Raw genomic sequence first — 8,266 nt, 5'->3', positions numbered from 1 at the left:
TTTACTTCTTGCTGAAAAGCAGAATCAGCTATTGATGAAGAATCATTAAGCTTGACCTATTGGGGCGACTGATGTGCCTGAAGCACACTATAGCACAAACAAGAGCCTAAAATGCTATAATAGGCATGGTAGGGGTGGCCAGAAGCCACCCCGTTAAGGTCAACAGAGTCAAGGCCCATCTAAGGGAGGAAACAAAGACTAGAAGCGTCATAACCTCGCTCCCAAGGCCCCAAATTTCAATAATAAGGGCAAACCACTTGAAACCATGGATGCAGATATATGTTATCATTGTGGTTCAAAGAACCATTGGTCTCGTGTTTGCCGAGCTCCCCAGAAGGTTGTAGGTGAATATCATTCTCCTCGTAAGAAGTTTGAATCAAACTTTGTGCAAGTGGATGAACTGGAGAGTACAAAGATGGAGGTTTTTTACTTTTAAGAGCCGTTACCCCTATGGAAGATTAGAATCATAGACATAAACTATTTTTCTAGTTAAAATTTAGACAAGGGACCGAATTCCACCTAATGGCCAAACCCCTCTTTGTGTTTTTGGTTTAATTTTGAACAATTTTCCTTTATGTTTGGATTATTTGTTGGTGATTTGTTTTTGGATATTAAGTTTTTTTTTAATTACCGTCCTTGAATACTTAAAGTTATTTTGAATGGATATTTGTTTTTAGAACTTTTATGCATGTGATCAATTCAAATTAATTTTCATTCTAGGTATGACTAGTGGGGAAGTTAGTTGTTTGACAGATAGTGCAACCGTGCACACTGTTTTGCTTGAACGCATCTATTTCACTAACTTCATACCTAAGAATACACCTTTGACAACCCTCTTAGGCCTATCCAACCTGATTAAAGGATACGATAAAGCACGTATAATGTTGTTCAATGGTACAATTTTGACCATTGATGAGGCACTTTATTCTCCTCGTTCTGAAAGAACATTGTTGAGTTTTAAGGATATTAGAGATAATAATTACCACGTTGAAACTTATGTAGAAAACGGAGTTGAATTTCTATGCATAACTTCCTACGAATATGGCCAGAAGCGTATTCTAGAGAAAATGGAGCGTATCCCGAGTGGCCTATATACTATGACCATACACCCCATAGAAAACTACTATATGGTCAGCCCTACCTCTGGGACCGCGCATAAAATTACATTTTGGCATGATTGTTTAGGACACCCTGGATGAACAGTGATGAGCCGTATCCTTAAATCAACTCATAGGCATCCACTAACCCGAAGTTTAGGTTTGATTCAAGGAATGACATGTCAAACCTTCTCCATGGGAAAACTTATTATTAAGCCTTCTTATGACAAGATTTGTTCGAATCCTCATATTTTTATACAAAGGACTCAGGGGGACATTTGTGGACCGATTCACTTTCCATGCGGACAATTTAGATATTTTATGGTTTTGGTTGACGCTTCCGCACGTTCGTCACATGTGTGCTTGTTATCCACAAGGAACGTTGCATTCTCCAAGTTGTTGGCTCAGGTTATCAAGCTCAGGGCTCACCACCCTGATTATCTGATCAAATCTATTCGATTGGATAATGCTGGAGAATTCACATCTAAAACTTTTGATAATTATTACATGTCAATTAAGGTTAAAGTTGAACATCTTGTACCCCATGTTCACACCCAGAACGGCCTGACATAGGCATTCATTAAGAGCTTACAAATGATTGCTCGACCGTTGGTCATACGTACCAAGCTCCCAATCGCTGCTTGGGGCCATGCAATATTGCACGCAACCATGTTGGTTCACCTAAGGCTTGTTACGACCCTACTATATAGCAGACTTCATTTGCTTACCGAATATGAATGCGACATATTGCATCTGCACTTTTTTTGTTTTGCGGTCTATGTGCCGATTTCACCACCTTTACGTACAAAAATGGGGCCTCAGCGAAGGATGAGAATCTATGTCAGATATGATTCTCCTTTGATTATTCGTTACTTAGAACCTTTGACAGGTGATCTATTTACCACTCATTTTGCAGATTGTCACTTCTATGATATAATCTTCTCGTTGTTAGGGAGAGATAAGAACGTCAATGTTCTTGAAGAAAGACGTGAATTATCGTGGATGACTCCCACTTTGTCTCATTTAGATTCCCATACTGCCCAGTCTGAAATTGAAGTGCAATGCATATTAGATCTTCAGAGATCCCGACACTGCCCAATATGAAATTGAAGTGCAATGCATATTAGATCTTCAAAGTATAAATCAGAGCATGCCAGATGCTTTCATCGTTCTAGCGTGAGTGACAAGATCACATATTCCAGCTACGAATGTGCCAGCAAAGATGGATGTACCAAATGTACGATGGACTTCCCTCTTGGAGGCTTAAGACGCCAACCTTGGTGATCCACATACATTAGCAACTAGCCAATCATTTACCCCTTCACATAAGCATGGAAGACCTCTTGGTTCAAATGATTCACAACCCAGAAGAGGAAACCCATGGCATAGACACCTGAAGAGCCTACCATGAATCCGACTGTCACTTACTCATTCTATCCAACGCATAAGGAAATTCTAGATTACAAAAACGTCCTTGAAAAGATGAATCCACCTCCCGAGAATCGTGAGATTTCAATCTAGTATGCTAGCTTAGATGATATTTGGTATAGAAATGAGATGATCATTGACGATGCATTAGCATATGTAGTAGCTACTAAGATCATGTTGAACGATAACATTGAACCTCGTGCGGTTGATGATTGTCAACGTAGAACCAATTGGTTAAACTGGAAACAAGCAATCCAAGTCAAACTTGATTTGCTTATGAAACGTAAGGTGCTTCGACCTGTACCTCCTACTCATCCACATGTGAAGCCCATTGGCTACAAGTGAGTTTTCGTTCGGAAGCATAATGAGAAGAACGAAATTATGCACTACAAAGCTCGTCTTATTGCGCAAGGCTTCTCATAACACCCCATGATTGACTATGATGAAACTTATTCACCCGTTATGAATGTGATGACTTTTCGCTACCTTATCAATTTGGTGGTTTCTGAAAAACTGAGTATGCAACTGATGGACGTAGTAACTACATATTTCTATGGGGATCTTGATACGAAAATTTATAAGAAAGTTCCCAAAGGACTTACATTAACTGGATCAAATATTTCCTAACCTCGGAACACGCACACAATTCAGCTGAGGCGTTCACTCTACGGTTTGAAGCAATCCGTAAGAATGTGGTATAACCGTCTGAGTGAGTATTTGACTAGTCAGGGATGTATGAACAACAAACGTGTTTGACTACAGATTTAGGCTTATTTTATCCATATGGATCTTCGAGTGATGTTGCACCCCCTTATCTCAAGTTGATTCTTGCCTTGCTGGTTATGCCGACACATGATACTTATCTAATCCGCACAAGGCGCGCTCTCAAACGAGTTATGTCTTTACCGTTGAAGGCACCACAATCTCTTGGAGGTCAACTAAACAGACCTTAGTTGCCACTTCCTCTAACCATGTTAAAATTCTCGTCTTACATGAAGCAACTTGAGAATACATTTGGTTGAGAGTAGTTGTGGGCCATATTTCGAAGCTCCTACGATATTTACCTTGTCGTTGATGTCCTGACAATGATCTATGAAGACAACGCAGCATGCATCAAATAGCTCAAGAAGGGTTACATCAAAGGAGCATCAGAAGACACATAAATTCGTTCACAAGACAATCTGGCTAACCTTTTCACCAAATCACTACCGAATGTGACGTTTCAGAAGCTTGTTCAAGGAATTGGTATGCGTAAACTTTCTGAGTTGTAACATTGCTAGTTCTCATTGGAATTGTGTCAAACTCAGGGAGAGTATCCTGAAGTATACTTGCTTGATCTCGATGTACTCTTTTTTCCTACGATTAGGAGCATTTTTCCAATTGGGTTTTTGCTACCTAGCTAGGTTTTAATGAGGCACCCACCTTGGGGTTGATCATATCCCTAATGACGTCCCGTACATGTTTCATTTGACTTTGCATTACTCATGCATTTTTCCTTAGACAATGAATTTTGTCCCTACTCGAGTTTTTGCCATAACCATAGGGTTTTTTTTTGTGAGACTTACTTCCTTATGCAAGTTCCTACCTTATTGAGAATAGCTTGTTCCCATAATCAGTGCCGACAAGTCGACTTCCTCAACCTCTACATGATGCCGAATCTACTTGAGTATTTACACATTCAAGGGGAGTGTTGTAAACTTTCTAGTTTAAGTGTGATTGTGTAAATCCTAGATTAGATTTGATTCTAGTTATTCTTTCCTATATGGACTTGTATTCCTTGGAGGAGAAGGATTTCTTCTCTCTCTTATTACTATAAATAAAGATACTATGTAGGGGGAAATAACACACACATTCCTCTACACAATTCTACAAACACATTTCTCTCTATTCTCTCTTTTTTCCGCCGGCCCCCTTCCCCTGTTAGTTAAATATAGGCCATAACAATATATATATATATATATATATATAGGTATATATAGGTATATTATAAAATATTTTCTTCTCGGAAAAATATGATATGTCAATTATAGTGAAAATAATTGAGAGGACCACACACACTTTACCTAATCATGAACTATTGATTTTCCCGCAACATAGCATATGAACTTAATTGATTATATAATGTAAATGTTATTTGTACTACATTAATTGATAAATGTAAAACTTAAATACGTTAAAGAGGTGGTCAACAATGTAACAGTAAATGTAATTCAAATAACAACACACTAATTTTATGTGGATGTGGTCCTAGAGAAAAACTTAACAACTATCACAAATGTTACACTTATTCTCTGTGAAATATAGAGAATGAACTTATGCACCTATTATGAAATTTTAATCAAAGTTTTTCTTTCCCTGAAATTGTTGAAAGATCTGTAGTACCTGTAAAATGGGGTTAAGGTTTTCGAAAGGAGGGAAGCAATATTTTGTCTGAAATTTAAGAGATACTTAGGCAATATCGACAGTTCTGGTCAATCGGCAATGGTTGGACCAGAATAACTAAACGCATGCACATGTAATTTCTTTAATGATATGTTGACTTAGGGAGAGAGCTTTTCACATTTGAAGTTTTTGTTGGATGTAAGATTATATGGTTTAAAATATGATGGTGCTATGGTGTTTCAAATAGTTTCATAACTTCATAATTTAGTCTCTAACTCCCATCAGATATTCCCTTATTATATTATACATCTTCTTTTGTCAGCGTCACTATTCTCACATTTCCCCCCTTTCACTCCATCATCTAAATTGTATAAATAGGCCCAGTCGAGATTTCAATCTTCATCTAAAACTCAACGAAGCTGCCTGTTTCCTCCTCTCCAACAACCAAATAAAACAGCATATACATACATAGTAGCATCAGAAACCCCACTCGGACTTCCCATCATAGACCTCTTCAAACCAGACCTCAACCAAGGAACCAAAGAGTGGGACTTAGTGAGAGCTCAAGTCCGTAATGGGCTCGAAGAGTATGGTTGCTTTGAGGCTTTGTTCGACAAAGTGCCTTCAGATATTTGAAAGTCGATAGTTGAAGCAATCGAAGATCTTTTCGACCTTCACAAACCAAATTGCAGAATGTTTCTAAAAAGCCCTACCATGGGTATGTTGGGCGTACCCCACGGTGCCACTATCTGAGAGCATGGGGTTTGACGATGCAAATGTGTATGAACAAGTTGAAAGCTTGACAAACACCTTGTGGCCTCAAGGAAACCCTAGATTTTGGTTCATAACATTAATCTTTTCTTCTAATTTTGAATATTTTCGCACTCAAATATGCACATAATTTCATAGTTTATATGTTATTATCTTATTAGACAATCCAACATATTATGTTGCCAAAATGTCAATCTGATCAAACAGATTTACATAAATTTGTATTTTACATTAACAATCTAGTAACATAATGACAAATCAGATATCTGGCAAGAGACGTTGTTGTCCTTTATTTCAGAATCAAATATGCGGAGTTCACAATTTTTGTTTTTTGAGGTAGCACAACCATACTGTCCTTCTCAAAGGAAGTTTAGGAGTTGGATCTGTTTGGACCCAAATTGGACATTGGGCTTGAAGCACAACCCAATCGCACGTGAAGCCCTTGGAAAGCTCCAGACCATCAAAGCAAAGAAGGCTAAAGATGGAAGCTCGGTCCAGATTTCAAGATATTGGCTGACGTGGTAAGATGGGCGGCAAATCTATGCAACGGGGCAAACATAGGGGTCATTAACGAAGAGCTTGGCAGAGGGCAAAAGCACATTTTTAGGGGTAAAACCGCATAATTTGGAGAGGTTAAGTGTGAAATCACCACTAGCCTGTCACATCAAGCCAAGGAGGTTTAACTTAGAAGGATGAAGGTCCTATAAAAGCTACAAGAGAACACAAAGAAAAGGACACTCAACTCAACTCTTAGAAAAACACTTAAAATGTCGCTTCCTATACATTCTCTGTGCACCCCGAGTCATTTATTTTTTAGTTATAGCTCTAATGCAACCTTCTCACATTATCAATTTAATTTGTAGCCATTATTGCGATCCTTTTTGTTTCCAAAAGTTGGCCCATATTTTGTAATGCAGAAGAAGTGCCTAAGAGAGGGGACCCGAGCCCAACGAGGTTTATAACGTGCCCGAACTCACTTGTTTACCTTTTAATGAATTACATACTGTCTTTATTACTTCGTATTTACTCTCGAGTTCATTTGTTACATTCTAACATGGACAGTTCTGCTCATTTATTACTTAAAAACTTCACTGTCGCTCTACATTTGGTTGTTTCCTGCCAGTTTTGATGCAACCATGGACTAAACCTGGAAATCTTGACCTAATTAAAACTTGGTAAATAACATCAACACAAGTCCTTGATCTCAAGGTAGTAAAAAGGACCTTTTATGGACTTAACCCCTCCCTTGATTGAAGAAGTCATTTTACTTGTGGTGCAATCAATCAATCTAGTCATGCCTGAATGACTAGTATGTTGGTCTTGGCTAACAGTGGCATGCTCATGATTCATCTATTGTTGATAGATAACATGGGAGCCTTTAGGCCCCGCAGAGGCATCTCTCAAAGCTAATCATCACTTTCACCATACACACAGGGGCAGTTGTGCGAAGCACATCCAAAGCCAAACAGGATCAAATAATCAGAAGGATGATTCTGGCGAGCTTGGGACTTGAAAACTACTTGGAGGAGCAAGTAGAATCAGCCAACTACCTTCTTCGAGTGATGAAATATAAAGGACCTCAAACCAAGGAAACTAAGTTGGGGATAAACGCTCACACAGACAAGAACATTGTCCCATTAATTTTGTATCAAAACCAAGTTGACGGGCTACAAGTGGAAACAAAAGCTGGCAAATGGATCAATGACAAGCCTTCATCACCGCACTCTTTCATCGCCATGATTGGCGATTCTCTTTACGTGAGTTACTTCCTACACTTTCGATTTACATACTAACGGTCGTGAAAGAATCAAAGAAATTGATATTAATTAATAATGAGCTGATGATTTTGCAGGCATGGACAAACGGTCGACTACGTTCTCCATATTATAGAGTGATGATGAGTGGAAATGAGGCTAGGTACTCAACTGGATTGTTCTCTATCCCAAAGGAAGGTTACATTACGAAAGCCCCGGAGGAGGTTGTGGATGAAGAGCACCCTTTGCTTTTTAAGCCCCTTGATCACGTTGAATTTCTAGGGTTCTACTACACGGAGGCTGGCCAGTTGGCTTTGTCTACATAGCAAGTTACGATTTCGTTAAATAAATCTATTCCTTTGTGTAAGAAGTGTGGCATAAGTAATGATATGTGTCTACTATATTCTGTATCTACATGAACTACCAGTGTAGCTAAATTAATCTATTCCTTTGTGTAAGTAGTGTGGCATTAAGGATTCCACATAAACATGTGTCAAAAAAGTGTGTCCCCTAACTCTAACTCATATATATGGGGTCGGATCCATGCCACCACCTTTTTACACAACTTTTGACACACGTTTTTGTAGGGCCAACTCTATAAGGTATTTTAATGATTCGAACCGTCTACCTTTTAGAGCATCATTCATAGATCATCCTTGTAAAAAATAAGACAAATCTAAAACCATTAAGAAATTCATTTGTAGTAAAGATAATAGACAAATACGGTCTTACAAAGAAACCATAAAACTCTTAATCAACTGGTCATATGGTTTCTGGATGATTTTTTTTTTTATATACATAACATTTGAGGGAAGACCTAAAAGATAGACAGTT

General features: G+C 38.4%; 1 pseudogene; it reads left to right on the top strand.

The window, feature by feature from the left end:
- Positions 1-265: 265 nt before the first annotated feature.
- LOC103440836 (probable 2-oxoglutarate-dependent dioxygenase AOP1) lies at positions 266-7,758 on the top strand (annotated as a pseudogene).
- The last annotated feature ends 508 nt before the right edge of the window (positions 7,759-8,266 follow it).

This window comes from Malus domestica, chromosome 17, assembly GCF_042453785.1.
Source record: "Malus domestica chromosome 17, GDT2T_hap1".
NCBI classification, from domain to species: Eukaryota; Viridiplantae; Streptophyta; class Magnoliopsida; order Rosales; family Rosaceae; genus Malus; species Malus domestica.
The sequence above is the reverse complement of the archived record's forward strand: the minus strand, read 5'-3'. Positions and strand labels throughout refer to the sequence as shown.